Source organism: Podarcis bocagei (assembly GCF_964188305.1).
Source record: "Podarcis bocagei genome assembly, chromosome: 14".
NCBI classification, from domain to species: Eukaryota; Metazoa; Chordata; class Lepidosauria; order Squamata; family Lacertidae; genus Podarcis; species Podarcis bocagei.
Genome location: NC_138139.1, coordinates 33,299,390 through 33,316,027, shown reverse-complemented (window position 1 = coordinate 33,316,027; position 16,638 = coordinate 33,299,390). Strand labels below are relative to the sequence as shown.

General features: G+C 47.6%; 1 protein-coding gene across 5 annotated transcripts in view; it reads left to right on the top strand.

Moving 5' to 3' along the window:
• LMF1 (lipase maturation factor 1) overlaps nt 1-16,638 on the top strand; it is a 161,722-nt gene that overhangs the window by 120,282 nt on the left and 24,802 nt on the right. The window lies entirely within an intron of this gene.

Sequence of the window (16,638 nt, the reverse complement as noted above, 5' to 3'; positions counted from 1 at the left end):
GAAGACTACATTGGCTCTCACTTTCTCTTGGTTCCCCCTGCCGGGTGGAGGATCGCTGCATCCGCTCCAGCTCTTTCGGATTCCGCCAAGCCGCTCTCTCGAGGCCAAGATCTCTGGGTCAGAGAAGCCATGACAGCTCACCAAGCTTGCTCAGTCCCTGGCAGCCAATGTCTCTGCTGCCGTCTCCATCACTGCTGACTGCAGCTGAACATTGGGGCCAGGTGGGGGCTGCCCTGTGCCCTATCCCAGAGACCCGTGTTTGTTCCCAGGATCCCTCAGGTCAGCAGGGAGATGGTCCTGGCTCTCTTTGCCTCTGGGAAACATGCAAACAGAACATAACATCAGGTATTCAACAGGTATTCAGAAGCATTGCTGCCTCCGACCGTGGAGGCAGGGCAAAGCCATGCTGGCTTGATAGCTGTGTCCATCCCATGAGTTTGTCCAGTCCCCTTTTAAAGCCATCCTTGATGTTGGCCATCACTGCCTGCTATGAGAGTGAGTTCCATGGCTTAACTACGAGCTGTGTGAAGAAATACCACTGGCAAAGAACCCCCTCACTGATCTGCCGATGGATGGCCATCTCGGCTTACAGCCAACTTGAAATGTGGAAGTCTTTTGGTGGGACTTCCCAGTGGGGCAGCTAGTTGGTCACTTTGAGAACAGGAGGCTGGATTAGATGGACCCTTGGTCTGATCCTGCAGGCTCTTCTTTATGTCCTTACGTTTTGCAAATCAGTCAGTGGGCTTCCTTATCAGTTTCTGTGCTCACATAATTCAAGGCAGACTTTGGATTGGATTGGCGCAGCAAGCATACGAGGTGGGTGGTGTGCTGAGCTGTGTTCTAAAGATGCGCTTATGAGCCCTGGGTGCCTTCATTAAGGGCAATTCTCTCTTCCAAATGAAGCTTAGGCAGCCTGTTTCACCTTCTCCCCCCCCCCCCCCGGTCCTAAAAAAAAGAGAAATTCTACAGCTTGGGAAGAAGCCCAGGATCGCAGTTGAAATTCTGAAGTCACCCCTTCAGGTTTATTCCTGGCAAGGGGGACGCAGAGCCGCGTTACTTGACATGTTGAGTCTGGCACCTGCTTCCCATAAATCCCTAACAATGCTGAAAAGTTAACCAGCTCTCTGAGGCCTCGTTTGCACTGAGGTGATCAGCCTGGGCCTGGCAGGGCTAGAATACTTCAGATTTCACGTGGGGCAAGCAGAGCTCAAAAAGCTGCTCAGCACGCACAAAATTCTCTCCTTCATTGAAAACAGGCCTGTCAGGGATCTGGGTTCTAGTCAGGACCTTTCCCCTGACATGCTTGCTTTCTGTGTGCAGGGATGTCTTGATTTACTGACCGATGTCATACGAGACACACACACACACACACACACACACACACCCGCAGCTGCAGTCTGACATGGAAGGGCTCTAGCTCAGCAGTAGAGCTACTGTTCTGCATGCAGACGACTCCATGTTCAAATCCCCAGCGGCATCTCCTGGTAGAGTCAGATCCAAGGTCATCTGTGCCTGAAACCCTGGAGAGCCACTGCCAGGCAGTGTAAACAATACTGGGCTGGTGGACCAGTGGTCTGACTTGATATAAAGCAGCTTCCTATGTCATACCATTCAACCTTTTTGGATCTGAAACTGGGATGTGCATCTTCTGCCATGGGCTACCGAGTGCATCACACGACCTGCGCTGCTCTCTAGGTCCTCCCAAATTCACATTTTGGGGCACCATGCAAGATCACGTCCCCCCAAAAAGCACTTTTCCAGGGTTACAGTGCAGCCCAAGAGCATGCGAGATTGCAGCAAAATGGCTGCCAAGATCTCACATGAGAAAACAGGATGTTCCATTTTTTTCCTGGGGCACTTTTGTACATAAGCCGTTCTTAGAGACTTTGTTGACTGAAGTGCAGGGCACAAATGTTCTAAATAAATTAATCGGCTACAACCCTGAAGTTGTATTATTGGGTTGTTAAAGTTCTTGGTTTCTTATTATTATTCTTATTATTATGTACTATTTTGTACATTCTTTCCCACTTCTTTTCAGCTCTGTGAGTGAAATGGCCCCCTCCCCAATTTGGGAGACCTTGCCTGAGGAGCTGGCCTCCCATGCCTCCTTCCAAGGCCCCCCAAAACTCCCACCGCAGTCCTGCATTTATTTGACACTTTGCAGTGCCGAATTGTACAACGGCAAACTCGGCTCTTGGCCCCGATGGGCTGAGCTTGTTAAACTTGTACCGCTTGGCAAGCTTGTTTGTGAGGGGAAGCGTTAGGCGGGCGCCAGAAAGGAAGGACAAAGCCACCTGATGGAGCTGGCAGGTACTTCCCGTCTGGCAAAGAGTGCCAACTGGTTTCTGCTGCCAAACATTGAAAGAAAAGAGTTGAGTCAAATTGGCTTCAGCAGGGAGGGAAGGGCTGAGTGGTAGAGCAGCTGCTATGCATGCAGAAGGCTCAACACCTGACGTCTCTAGGTGGGGCTGGGAAAAGACTCCGTTATGGAATCCTGAAGAGCTGCTGCCAGTCAGTGTAGACAGTACTGAGTTAGATGGATCAATTAGTCCATAGAGGGCAGGGCAAGGCACAGCGCCCTGTCAACTTTTAAGGAGAGGGCTGCTTTGGAATCTTCATAGTTATTACCTTTGCTGTTGGAGGCAATGTAGATCAGGGAATGGCTGGATGATGAGTGGTGGGAGGCACCAGCCGGGAAACCCTCAAGGGAAACCCCAGAGGAGGAAGGCTCACAGCCTGGGGATTGGTGGTGGGACATCAAGGAGAGGTCAGGTCCTCTCTTAGAGGGGGAAGAGTGGGATGCTGAAGGGGCAACAGGATTGAGTGAGCAGGGAGAGCCTGTGACAAGGAGCAGTCTCAGCTCAGAGGCTGAAGTAGAGGAGAGGGGTCTAGAAGCTGCAGAAGAATACAGGGAGCCTGCCTCTCCAACTGCAACAAGCTCCTCTCCCCCTCTTGTCTCCAAGGATGCACAGAGTGATGCGTAGAGCAGGCCAAAGGTACAGTAAGTGATGCTCAGGTGCAGTTTGAGACGGCTTGGGAAACATCCGGCAGAGGAGGAGCCTTCAGTGGCGTAGCATGCGGGGAAGGCCAAAGGGGCGGTTGCCCTGGGCGCAAAATTGTTAGGGGCACAAAATTTCAACACCCGGTGCTGCATCAGTATAGCTGCATGCTTTCCGTTGAAAGCAGCTTCTCCATGTGAATCAGGAAGGATCTCTGCAGCTGCAATCTCCTGGGTGAGGCGGACGCCGTTAGACAGTTGAATGTGCATGTGTACTCTGTTAGTTTCTCTCCCTCCCACCCACCCCACCCCTCTCGTGGCCCCGGGTGCTGGCAACACACGCTATGCCACTGGGAGCCTTCAAGAGGTAGTCCTGGCAACTGGACTGTTAGTCCTGGCAACTGCTCTAGGGGGCAAGACTTACTGAGAGAGTCTCTGGCTGTATGTACGTTGGCTTGAATAAAAAGTTAACTTCACCGACAACCGGCTTTGCTTCTTCGGCTTACTTGCATCTGACTCCAGCCCTGACTTTGTGCTTCTGCATACCAGGTGCTGCAAGGGTGCTGCTGCAGTTCTGCTTGTGGTTTCCCAGAAGAGGTATCTGATTGGCCGCTGTGGATACAGGATGCTGGACTGGATGGGCCACTGGCCTGATCCACCAGGGCTCTCCTTAGGTTCAGTGCATGGAGCCTGAAACTTAACACAGCTTGCCTTTGTTCGCCCTGCGGATGATGGCTGGTATTAGTTCGCCAACACACGGGTTATATTTTGCAGTAGTCAGGGAGGTGGCGACGGTGAGGGAGACGGCCCTCTCCTGTTGGCCGAACGAGCGCATTTAATTAGCTGCTGCTTCAGAGCTCCCTCCCCCCTCCACACCACCCCTAATTTATTTTTCAATCATTTAAAAGTGTCTCCCCTCCCTGGTGCCGTAAACTCTATTTTGACTGTGGCTGCAAGATCCCCTTTGGGCGTCATTCAAATTGTACCGAACTGCCCCCCCCCCGCCTCTCCCCATACGTTGCTGGTTTCTCTCAAAATAAACCTGCCCCTGGCTTTTGACAAGCTCTAATGAAAAACAAATTGTTATATTACTTAAAAAAATAATTTGAAGGAAGCCTGAATTAGTTGTCGAGGTGGGAAAGTTTCGGCTACTTGAAAACAGAGTTTGGGAAGGGTATTTATTTTAAACTGTTTAGGCCGGCATGCTCTCTGGGATAATATACAGGCCTGTTTGTTTCATGGCGCACCTCGCCCGAGACGTGAATCATGCCTTTTTAATCATGTCGTGAGCTTGATTAATTGGAAAGGGTCAAGCAAATGGGACCATTACCAGCTCTGGAGAAGTGGAGTCGCTGCTTGCCTGGCGCACTCAAACTCTGCTTTAGCAGCGGTGGGATGCACAATTAATCATACAGTAGGTCGCTTGGAAAATGAAAAAGAGCAACTCCTCCACCCCCCCTTTTTAAAAAACACGTAGAAATCGAATGTGCCTGTTCAAAAGGCTGTTCCAGAGCAGGGCTTTTAGAAACAAGTTGGGCCGCAATCCAGTGGTAGATGACTGGCTTGGCATGCAGAAGGTCCCAGATTCACTTCTTGGTATCTTCAGGTAGGGCGGAAAAAACTATCTGAAACACTGGTGAGCTGCTGCCGGTCAGTGTAGACAATAAACCAGTGGCCTGACTCAGTATAAAGCAGCTTGCTTTGTTCCTGCGTCTTTGGGGAAAGGCTGTAGGGCAATAGAAGAGCATCTGCTTTGCATGCAGAAGGTCCTAGGTACAATTCCCGGCATCTTCAGGTAGCGCTGGAAATGTCCCCCACCTGACACCCTGGAGAGCTGCTGCCAGTCAGTGTTGACAACACTGAGCTAGATGCACCAATGATCTGACTCTGTATAAAGCAAATACCTGTAATCTTTTCTACCTCGATTTCTTAGGAGTAGGTGGTTGGATGAGGAACCCTCCCAACATTTCTCAGGTGCTTACATTCTAAAAGGGCTTGGCTGTGAGTTAGTAGCTCACTTTTGCTAGTGTTTCCTCTGAACTGACCATCTCTTTTTCCTGAATGAACAAAATAGGTTGATGAAAAGCAGTATTAAGTCCTGTTGACCTGATCAGATGTGTTAGGATGATATGCGTGCAAATTAAGGAGCCAATTCAATGAATGCTTTCAATTTGTCTTCTGGTAAAAGCATTGGGCTGTAACCAACTAAGTTCTAATCAGAGTAGGCCCAGTGAAGAAAAAAGGGACCTAATTTCATCAAGACCATCAAATTGAACAGGTCTACTCTGAATATGCCTAATATTGGATACAACCAAATATGTCTTCTTATGAGGTATACTGTAAATACTGGGTTTTTCCCTTTGCAGATTTATACTAATTTGAAAAAAGGAGGTGTTTATAAGTATCCAAACACGATTAGAGGAAATAAAATGTGTTATTTACTTGAAAAGAAACAGTTAGCTATGTGAAAGAAGCCACCCTTGTTGAATTGGGACTTGGCTTACAGCTTCTTATGTTGCTGCATTCTAATGTTCTTATGAAAATTGCTTGCAATAATGTCTCTGTTGGGAAAAAATTCCATTCAGAAATGTATACTGTATATTAAGACAAAGGCACACTAAAATGCTGATAAATTTTAATGAGAACTTAAAAAGCACAAACTGATGCAGAAATTTGGCAGAAGGGTTTAGCAATCAGTCTTTCTTCCCAGGAGACCTCTGGTAATTGTAGCTCTGGGAGGGGAATAGGGGCTTCCTAACAACTTTCACCACCCTCAATAAACTACAGTTCCCATGATTCTTTTTTTTTTGGGGGGGGGGAAACATGGCTGTTTAAAGTGGTATCATACTGCTTTAAATATATGGTGCAGATGGAACCTTCGTTGGATGTATTTTTCCCCATTTGCTTTTTCCCCCCGGGGGGCGGTTGTCAACTTATTCAGTTCCATTAATGTGCTTTTATTTATTATTATGTACTATCTTGATAATCAGAAAAGCAGCTCACAAATGGATTGGTTGGATCCATAAAAGTAATTTTCTCGTGATGACACCTTGGAGATATCTCCCTTTCAAAGAAGGTCCTCTTCATTCAGATTTCAGCTCAGCCCTTTGTTGTTCTTCCTGCCTTGTGTGGAGAAAGAGCCGGAGTGACAGCGTTTTCTCTCCCCCTTGCAAAACACGATACTGGAGAGAGCATCAAAGGTCTGGGCGCACAGGCGTTGCAGGAAAAATGCCTGCCGGAAAACCCTGCTTTCTTCCGGCTGCTCAGAGTAAATGATACCCCGAAGGAGGACCAACTTCAGAGGCTCCATTCCCCGTAGAGCTCTAAAAATAAATCAGGTATATAAACACCTCTTGTCTGAAGTCTGACTGGTCCAGGTGAAATAAGTGTCTGTAACGCAGACTTCCTGTAGGGCCCGCAGCATCCACAGTGTGGATGCACAACCTCAGCTTGAACCCCACCATGGGACAGAGATGCATCGTTAGTATGATATTTAGCAAAATGGAGAGCAACTTGCAGGTGGAACGGAGATTTCAAAGGGCCCATGAGGAAGGCTTTGAAAGCACCAAGCCTTGCTGGAAAGGTATCTGGAAAGGGCATAATATTAATTCAACCTTCACCAACCTGGCGCTCTCCAAATCTCTTGGATTGCAACTTCCATTTGCTGCAGCCCGTCCAGCGGATGGGAGTTAAAAACATAACCTTCTGCATACAAAGTGAGTGCTCTACTGCCTTTCGCTCTTGCATTTTCAAAGCAACCCCCCCCCAGCAGTAAGAGTATCACATAAGAACATAACAAAATAAAACCCTGCTACATCAGCGGGTGGCGCTGTGGGTTAAACCACAGAACCTAGGACTTGCCAATCAGAAGGTTGGCGGTTTGAATCCCCGTAATGGGGTGAGCTCCGTTGCTCGGTCCCTGCTCCTGCCAACCTAGCAGTTCGAAAGCACGTCAAAGTGCAAGTAGATAAATAGGTACCGCTCCAGCGGGAAGGTAAATGGCATTTCCGTGCACTGCTCTGGTTCACCAGAAGCAGCTTAGTCATGCTGGCCACATTAGTCAAGCTGTACGCCGGCTCCCTCGGCCAATAAAGCGAGATGAGCGCCGCAACCCCAGAGTCATCTGCGACTGGACCTAATGGTCAGGGGTCCCTTTACCTTTACCTTACATCAGGCCAGTGGCCCACCTTGCCCAGCATCCTGCTCTCAGAGAAGCCAGTCACATGCCTGTGGGAAACCAGCAAGCAGGACCCCAGCAAAAGAGGACTCTCTCCCATCCTGTGGAGGCAGAGCATAGCCATTGTGGTTAGTAGCCATTGAGAGCCTTTTCCTCTGTGAATTCTTCCAGTCCTCTTTTAAAGCCATCCAAGTTCGTGGGCCGTTCTTGCCCTCTTGTGGGAGTGAGTTCCATAGGTTAACTCTGCACTGCATGGAGAAGCTTTTTTATCTGTCCTGAATCGTCCAACGTTCAGCTTCATGGGCTGCCCACAAGTTCCAGTGTTATGAGAGAGAGAGAAAAAAAACATTTCTCTAGAGGTAATCCAAAACATCTGTAGGGCATCATGTTGGCGAAGCCTGGGAGTTCAACGAATGACATCAATAAATGACTAACTCTAGTTTTCCCCAAACCTGCGTATTGCAAGAGAAACTAAAGAAGCAAGCGTGCCTTGAAAAAGTAGCAACACCTAGCATTTATAGGGCACTTGGAGGTGTTCAAAGCACTCTGCCTTAGTCGCCATTGTGCCAAATGTGCATTTCATAAGGCAGAAAGGCTTCTTTGGGATGGTTGCCTTGGTGGGACAGGGGAACTCTGCCGTTCAAAGAGAACCAACTTTTGTGTTCCACACCATGTTTATCCTTAGCCTTCAAGCTCCACCTGTGATTCCCCCACATGTGTCCTACGCAAGGCTGCAGTAAATTAGAAATGCTGCAGGGAATTGTGCAGAAAACACTTCCTCTTCCTCCTTGGCTGACCTTGCAACATCTGGACTCTGTCCCCCATGGGCCACCGAGCGTTTTGCCCTCAGATTGCTTCTTTAGCATTCCCTTCCTTGTGCTCCCCTCCCCTCTTACTGATCTGCTCCTGCTTTCAGTGTTGCTGGCAGAACCAGGAGAGTCAGGGGTGGGGAACTTCTGGTCCACCAACACCTTGTTGGGCTCCAGCAGCCAGCAGGGCCAGTGCTCAGGAGCATCAGAACATGAGAAGAGTCCTGCTGGATCAGTCCAATGGCCCACCAAGTCCAGCATCCTGTTCTCACAGTGGCCAGCCAGATGCCTGTGGGAAACCTGCAAGTTCAGAGGCACTCTCTTCTCCCCTGTGCTTTCCAGCAACTGGTATTCAGAAGTATTGCCGCTTCTGACCATGGAGGAAGAGCATAGTCATCATGGCAGCTTCCTATGTTACAATCTAAACCATTGCTTTATTCAAGGCTGAGACTACATTGACTGGCAGCTGCTCTCCAGAGTTCCAGGCAGGGGTCTCTCCCAGCCCCACCTGGAAATGCCACTGGGGAATCGAACATGGGACTTTCTGCATGCAAAGCAGATGCTCTAACCACTACGGTCCTTCCCCTTCTCCACAGCCAGTCTGGAAATGCAGTCTACTAGCCTCTTGGCATGCTGACAAAAGGCTGGAAATTTTTGTAGGCTTTTCAACAAGGCTGCAAAGCTAAAGAGCTTTTTCCTAGAACTCTGAAAAGCAGAAAATGTTTTAGCTCTGTCGCGGGACAGGAGCCACACACTGGTTGGTTGTATCTCAGAAATTTCCCCTGGAGCAAATGGATGATGGCATTGGTATGTCGAGATGGGGGCCCTGCACACTGACCGCCCCCAACTGTCCCATTCCAAGGCCCCACTTGGCCGCTGAGCCCGCACCCCGTGCGAGACATCCCTACCTCGCTGAGGCACCCTGCGGCTGTGATTCCGGGAGGGCTCGATTATGACAGATCTGGCCCTGGAACCAAAAAAGTGGTTGGACGTGTCCCTTGCAGGACGAGGCTTTTATGCACGATGTGAGCTGGGTGCTTTCCAAAACGCACAGGATGTTTGGAGTCTCTGTGATCTGAGGGCATGCTGGTTTAACAGGACAAGATGCCGTCCCCCTTGCAGATGGCTCGAAAATGGTGTCCTTATTTTCTCGTTTTAAAAAAGAGGCAAGTGGGATGGAAGTGTTTTGGGGGTTTGGGGCAAGCACAGAAAGCATCAGCAAAAGCCAACGGCTCTTTGAGGCTTGTCGTGGATGGTCCTGAGGAATGTTTGTGATGTGTCATTTCTTATTGTGTCTCAGCCACAAGATACATCAGACTTCGTGCTCAGAATGCACTAGGCTAGATTAACTGAGTCCCTGAATCCATTCGAAAATCTCTGAATGACACCTGAAAGTCATTCTTATAATTTCTGGGTGAACTGATTGTCAATTAAGCTCCATTTGTGCCACTGTCAGTCAGTGTAGACCACGGGTGGCTATCCAGAGGCCATCCAAGTGTTCATAGAATTATAGAATTGTAGAGTTGGAAGGGACCCCAAAAGTGATTTAGTCCAACCCCCTGCAATGGAGGAATCTCAGCTAAAGCATGTATGACAAATGGCCATCCAATCTCTGCCTAAAGACCTCCAAGGAAGAAGAGTCCACCACCTCCCAAGGGAGACCATTCCACTGTCAAACAGTTCTTGCTATCAGAAAATTCTTCCTGATGTTTAGTGGGAATCTCCTTTCTTGTAACTTGAAGCCATTGGTTCGAATTCTAGAGCAGAATTCTCCTGCTCCCTCCAGAGCAGGAGAAAACATGTTTGCTCCATCTTCCACGTGACAGCCCTTTAGATATTGGAAGGTGATTACCATATCACCTCTCAGTCTCCTCTTTACTGGGCTAAACATAACCAGCTCCTTCAACCAGTCCTCATAAGGCTTGGTTTCCAGGTTTGGTGTTACTGGACTACAACTCCCAGCCACCCCAGAATGCCCAGTGGTCAGGGATGGTGAGAGCCATAGGTCTGGAGGGCCACAGATTTTCCATCCCTGAGATCTGGGATTCTTGTTTGACAAAGTTTAGGAAAAGGCTGCCAAAATCACCAAGTTGATGGAGCAGCTCCCCCGTGAGGAATGGTTGCAGCCCTTGGGACGATTTATTTAGAGAAAAGGTAAGAGGTGACCTTACAGATACTTGTAAAATTGTGCATGGCATGGGGAAAGTGGACAGAGAAAAGCTTTTCCCCATCTCTCATAATGCTAGAACTCATGGCCATTCGAAGAGGTTGAGCACTGGAAGATTCAGGACAGATAAAAGAACGTCCTTCGTGCAGCGCAAAGTTAAACTATGGAATTCATTTCCACAAGAAGTAGTGGTGGCCACCATCTTGGATGACTTTTAAAGAGGATTAGCCAAGCTCATGGAGGAGGAGGAGACTGCCGATGGCCACTAGTCATGCTGGTGGGGCGAGAGCTCTTGTGTTCGAATCCTGCCTGTGGGCTTCCCGTTGGGGGCATCTGGTTGATCCCTGTGAGAATGGAATGGTGGATGAGATGAGCTATTGGCCTGATCCAGCAGGGCCCCTCTTGTGCTCTTCTGTTCTTATGGCATCTTCAACAGCTGGATGTCACTGAAACGTGAGGCTTTGGTCCAAGCGATGGCTCTCTTCCCGCTGTCCCGAGGAGCTTGTTTCAATTGCAGTGGGAACGCGGATGCCTCCTGGCTTGTTTCCTGCCCTCAAATCAGTACAGCCTTGCTCCAGAGGGGCTCATTTGAACGCCGGCCGCACTGGGCTGGCCTCCCATCCCTCTGGCACCCGTCTGTAAACATGATGGTTTTGCAGACTCCTCCGGGGTTCCTTTTAGCTGTCAGAACAATTTTGTGCTGCCCAATCGTAGGGAAACCACACAAAACAATGTGTGTCCCGTGTCCTTAGCAGGATGACTCCGGCGGAGGAAAAGCACAAAGGAGCCAAGGTCTTCCAGCAGGGGGTGGTTTGCCTTGGAGTCTCCTCGATCTGTCACACCTGGATCTTGTCGTGCGTCTTGCAGATGATTCTTACAATCTTGCAGAAGATAGTTACTTCTCAAATGCATGTATTAAAGGCGTGCAGCCCCACCTTTCCCAGTTGGATATGAATCTGCTGACAGTAAACATAGGGCTAGTAAGGTGCTGTTGGGGGCCAGTGGAAGCTCCCCTTCTGAGATTAAAAGCAGGCCCAGTTTATGTGTATAATTTTTACTAGGACTTTTAATGAGTTAAGTCCCCCCTCCTTATGCACTGTGCTCCCTGCAAAAATCCCACCCCTCCAGTTGCACTGCTGGTCCATCTCGCCCAGGGGGTCCCCAGTGTGGTACCCTTGGACATAACACTGCCCACAGATCCCACCACCATCAAGGCCATCTGCCTGTCCCATTTTTAAGAAAACATTTTTGGGCTTTTGGTGGCTTTTCCTGCTGTTTTCGGTCGGGCCTTATGTGTTTCTGTCAGGGTGGTGTAGGTGTTTTTTCCTGGGTGTGTTTTTTTTGGGGGGGGGGTGGGTGGGTAATGTTTCAGAATATCATCATTTTTTCATCTGTGAAATGAGCTTTTTGTGGTGCCCGTGACACTTCTTTTGGCCCAGGAACTGTTGGGGAACTCTTTATCTTATCTGGTCTGACTGGCAGAGATTCTGTAGGGGCTAAGAGGCTAGTCTTTCCCAACAGCTGATACCTGAGATTCTTTAATCAGATATGTCAAGATGTCAAGGATTGATGTAGGGACCACCTGCTTTCCAAGGATATGCTCTACCATGGAGCTTACCCACCCCACTCCCACCTTGCAAAAAATACCCATAGGAACAGCCTTGTGCCAGGTGAGATGTCTTGTCCATCTAAGTCCCTGCTCTTGGCAGTGTTGCTCCTGGATCTTTGGCAGACAGCAGTTTTTCGGCCTTGCGATTACCAGAGATCTCATAAATTGAATGGAGATGCTGAGATAGAACCCTACGTGCATGCTAGGCTCTCTGCCTTCACTTCTTTCCTTAACTGTTCCCCTATGACCAGGAGATGCTGAATATCAGATATGCAAGTATTTATAAATATTCTTATTTTTTCTATAATTCAGAACTTGGTATGTGTGTGTGTGTGTAGTTCATTAACGGAATATATTCAGCTTGGGTTTTCTGTTTTAAACCAACCTTGCAAGAGCCCCCTTGGTTAATTTAAAAATCTTGACTTGTGTAATGTGTTAGTGGAAGAAATGTGCCAAAAAGCATTGTTCCAAACCGGGGGGGGGGGGGAGCCGGTTACCCCAGATTTTGAAATCTTGGTTCATGGCAATGCTGCACAGCCAGTCCAAGGGAAATATTGCCCTGCAGATGTTGCTGTGGGCCTGGAGTTACTCAAAATCATTTTATTACGAATCAAACAAGTAGCCATGGGAAGAAACAGATCGAAGGAGCAGCTTCTTGTTTCCACGCGTGCATCAAATCAGTCGGCAGTGATCCTTCCTTGACTCCTATCTTGTAGATATTACTGTCCAACACTAAGAGACAGATGAAGCTTGGATCATAATAACTTATGGAGATGGAAGGAGGGGGTTAAGAAACAATTGTCTTATTTGTTTCCCTCAATTCCTCAGATGAACCTAAGAAGACCTCTGGCATCTGGATCAGACCAACGACTCATCTGTCCCAGTAGCCTTGGTAGCATCCAGCTAAATTCTACTCATGGTACACCTTTTGAAAAGAATGGGCCACAGTTAGATGTGCCTATTTATTCCAGTGGATCTACTCTGAGTAGGACTAATGGTGCACACAACCTTCTGCTCTCGCAGTGGTTAACCAGATGCTTCAGTGAGAAGGAGACCACAAGCAGTGTCTGAGTGCAACAGCAACTCTCCTCACTTGCAATTTCCAGGAATTGGTGTTTGGAGACCATGCGGCAAAAGATGGCCTGTGGTTCAAGGTATGCCCTTGGATTGGGCACCCCAGTACCTGCTGACGTTTTATTGTTTATAAAAATGTAAGGAAAGCCTGCTAGATCAGGCCAGTAATACTCAGCATCCTCTTCTTACAATGGCCAACAGGATGCCCATGATGAAAAGCCCCCAAGCAGGACCTGAGTGCAGCAGCAACTCTCTCCTAACAGCTGGTATTTTCCAGCAGCTGGTATTCAGAAACCTTGCTGCCTCCAACAGTGGAGGCAGGACATAAACATCAGGGTCAGTAGTCCCTGTGGAGATCCAATGAATCTGAATGTTGGGAGAGTCAGGACAGATAAAAGAAAATACTTCATCACGCAGCACAGAATTAAACCCTGGAATGCCAACAGGAGGTGGTGATGACCACCAACTTGGACGGCTTCAAAATAGGATTAGACAAATTCATGGAGAAGGCTGTCAATGGCTACTAGCCACAATGGCTATACTCTGCCTCTACATCTGGAGACAGTATGCTTCAGAACACCAGTTGCTGGAAACCACAAGAAGAGAGTTGCTTCTGTGCCCTGGTCCATGTTGTGCGCTTTCCACAGGCATCTGGTTGGCCACTGTGAGAAAAGCATGTTGGACAAGATGGGCCATTGGCCTCATCCAGCAGGACCCAGTTTTTATCCTCCATCAATTTGTCCAATCCCCGTTTAAAGTCATCCCAGTTAGTGGCCATCACTACATCTTTTCACTTTTGCCCAGGAAGGACTTTTTTATTACTGTGGCAGAAGTGAGAAATGCATTGTCGCCACAAGGGCATTCAACGTTACTTTCACCCAGGCAAAGTCCTTTAGACTTCCCCTAAATGCTGTCACACATCTTTCCTCTGGCTAGATTTGCAATTTTGCTGTGGCTCTTACTTTGGGGCAAAATTTCCCTGGTAACTCGGTAATTACTGGTTTCTGGACTGGAATATAAATCCCAATTGCTCAGATGGTGGTTTTTGCTCTATAACTGGTAATACCAACAGACTTGGATAAGAACCACTTGTGGGTTGGGATGACCTCCAAGACTTCCAGTTTTTTCCATCTTCTTGTCCTGTGTTTGATTAAAAACTAATCAAGAATTTGCTTTAGTTCCATCCAAGTAGAATTGCTTCCCCAACCTTTGACCCAGATATAATCGTAACTTGGCCGACATTTCCAGGAGACAAGCAGTGAGTCTGCACTGCTTTGCTCCTGCCACCAGTGTGGTGTACCACACTGGTGTGACAGGAGAGTATGGCAAGTGTGGCAGGCAGATTCAAAGACAATCAGTATTATATTTTGAGAATGAGTTGTGCTCTTATGTAGCCGCATACTTTCTGGATGCCCTGTGATCATATTATAAAGTAGTTGTGTTCTGTGTTATAAATCAAGCACTGCTAGGAATTGTTTCTTTTTGTTTTCCAGTGTATTTCTTATCCCTTAAAAAATTGGTGTGGCACAAGCAAATTTTATTCTGAAATTGTGGCCCACTGGAAGAAAAGTTTGAGAACAACTGTCCTTATTTCTGAGTAAAGAGGGTTAAGATCTGGCTGCAAAAGAATCTCTTGGGTTCCAGTTTTGTTTGTGTATTTTACATTCTACTACTTTTGTATGATCTGTTTGTGCATGGGGTTTAGGAAGCAAATTTACACATTTACAGCTCATCCCTTTCAGTCCTTAGAACTGGCAGTTTTACCAGCGTCACATAATGCAATGAAGTCACTCTTCCACATGGCACCACCTACACTTTGGAACTCCCTGCCCATTGATATTAGGCCAGCATTTTTGCTATACTGTTTTCAGCACCTGCTTTAAGGAAAAAAGTTTTAGCAAGTCTATCTTGACACATAAATTTGACATTCCTGCGTTCTATGTGACCGTTTGGGGCCCTTGCAGCTCTACAATTGTATGGTTCTATTGCGTGTATTTTAATACGTACTTTTGTTTTATAAGGTATATTTTAAGACTCCTGTTTTTATTTTTTCAGGGGTTTTTAAGGATAACTTGTTTTTAGCATCTGATTTTACTGGTGATTTTAATGTATATTTTTGTGTATAGATCACATAGAGGTATTTTGATGGTTGAGTGGCATATAAATATTGTTAAATGTGTGATGATGATGATGATGAAGTTAAAAAATAAGTTAAGTAATAACATGTCAAAAGTGGGCTTAACCCACCAGTTCAGCCTTTCTCAAACTTAGGTCCCAAAACGTTGTTGGACTACAACTCCCATCATCTCTGACCACGGGCTCTGCTTGTTAGGGAGGATGGGAATTGTAGTCCAACAATATCTGGGGAACCAAGGTTGAGGAAGGCTGCACCGGTATATCATGATTTTCCTGGGATGATAATAGCGCCAGCTTATCTCACCATCTGATGAGCACCGTTAATTCCAAAAAGTGGAATGTGATTCCATTCAGGAAATTTAGTACCTGGTGGCCCCATCCAGTCGTGGGGATCCCTTCGCTATATCAAGGAGAAAAGGGACTTTTCTGGAGTCAAAAACTCTACTGTGAGGGTTTCTCTGCATGAGCCTTGCGACTCTCCCATATCCTCTTCCCATGGCAGCCTTCCCACCTGCTTTCTGTGGGTTGACTCTCTTTACATTTTGACACCTTTGGTGCTGCTGCTCCATCCAAGGCCATGTGTACATTTCTTCTGGCCCAGGCTGGCGGGCGGCTGGCGTGAAGCGAGGCAGGCGGGTGTCAGCAAGTACAGCCAAAGATGGAAACTGGATACCCAAGTGCTGAGTTTGGGTTAAGAGCCCTGCTTTTGACAGGGCAATAAATTTCCTTTAACTTCTTGTTTTTTAAAGGAGAGACTTCTCTCTCCCTCTCTTCCCCTCTCCCTTTTTCTTTTTTTCCTTTCTGCTTTCTTTTTTTTAAAAAAAAACCAACCTAAACTCCTATAAATTCCTGGAACTGACTTGGCTAGGCATCAACAGGGTTCACCTCACTAGGCAAGATAATATATCTAGTATGCACTTGTAAAAGTTTGGGAGGCTGCCCCCGGATTGCCCACCGCTTTCCACAGCCTGTCACTGGCTTGAATTACTCCTTGGAAACTCCTTTGCTGTCCCATGTGCAATAGAGAAGTCAACGTGTTGTGGTTTTTCCAAGAACTACTTTCTCTGTCACCCTGAGGAGAGGGGGTTACCTCTTGCTCGCCGTCTCCTTCCTAATGAGCAATCTAGGAGCCTGCCCTTAACGCAGCAAAATAACTCCTAGACTCAGTTCCGTCCCAGAGGACCAGGAAGAACAAATATTGGTGGGTTTTTTGTAAGGCAGTGAAGTCCCTGATGTCATGGCTGATGCCTCAGGATCCTAACGTTGCTGAGAGGAAGGCCCTGATTTGGACAGTGCACCAGCCAACCCACTCAGTGGCTGGGGGGGGGGGAACCCTCAGCCCCCCCCTTCCACACTGAACCTGCTTTTAAATATTGTGTTTTCACTGTCGTGACCCTCCCTGGGACCTTGGGGTAAAGGGCAGATTAACAACAACAGCAGGGGAGCTTTACCCTCCAAGTCATCTGAATTAGTCACTCCCGGTTCAAATTTTAAAAATGACAAGTAACTGGGAGCACCTCCCTTCCAACTCTACAATTCTACAGTGGTGCCTCGCAAGACGAAATTAATTCGTTCCGTAAGATTTTTCTTCTTGCGAGTTTTTCGTCTTGCGAAGCACAGTTTCCCATAGGAATGCACTGAAAATCAATTAATGCGTTCCTATGGAAA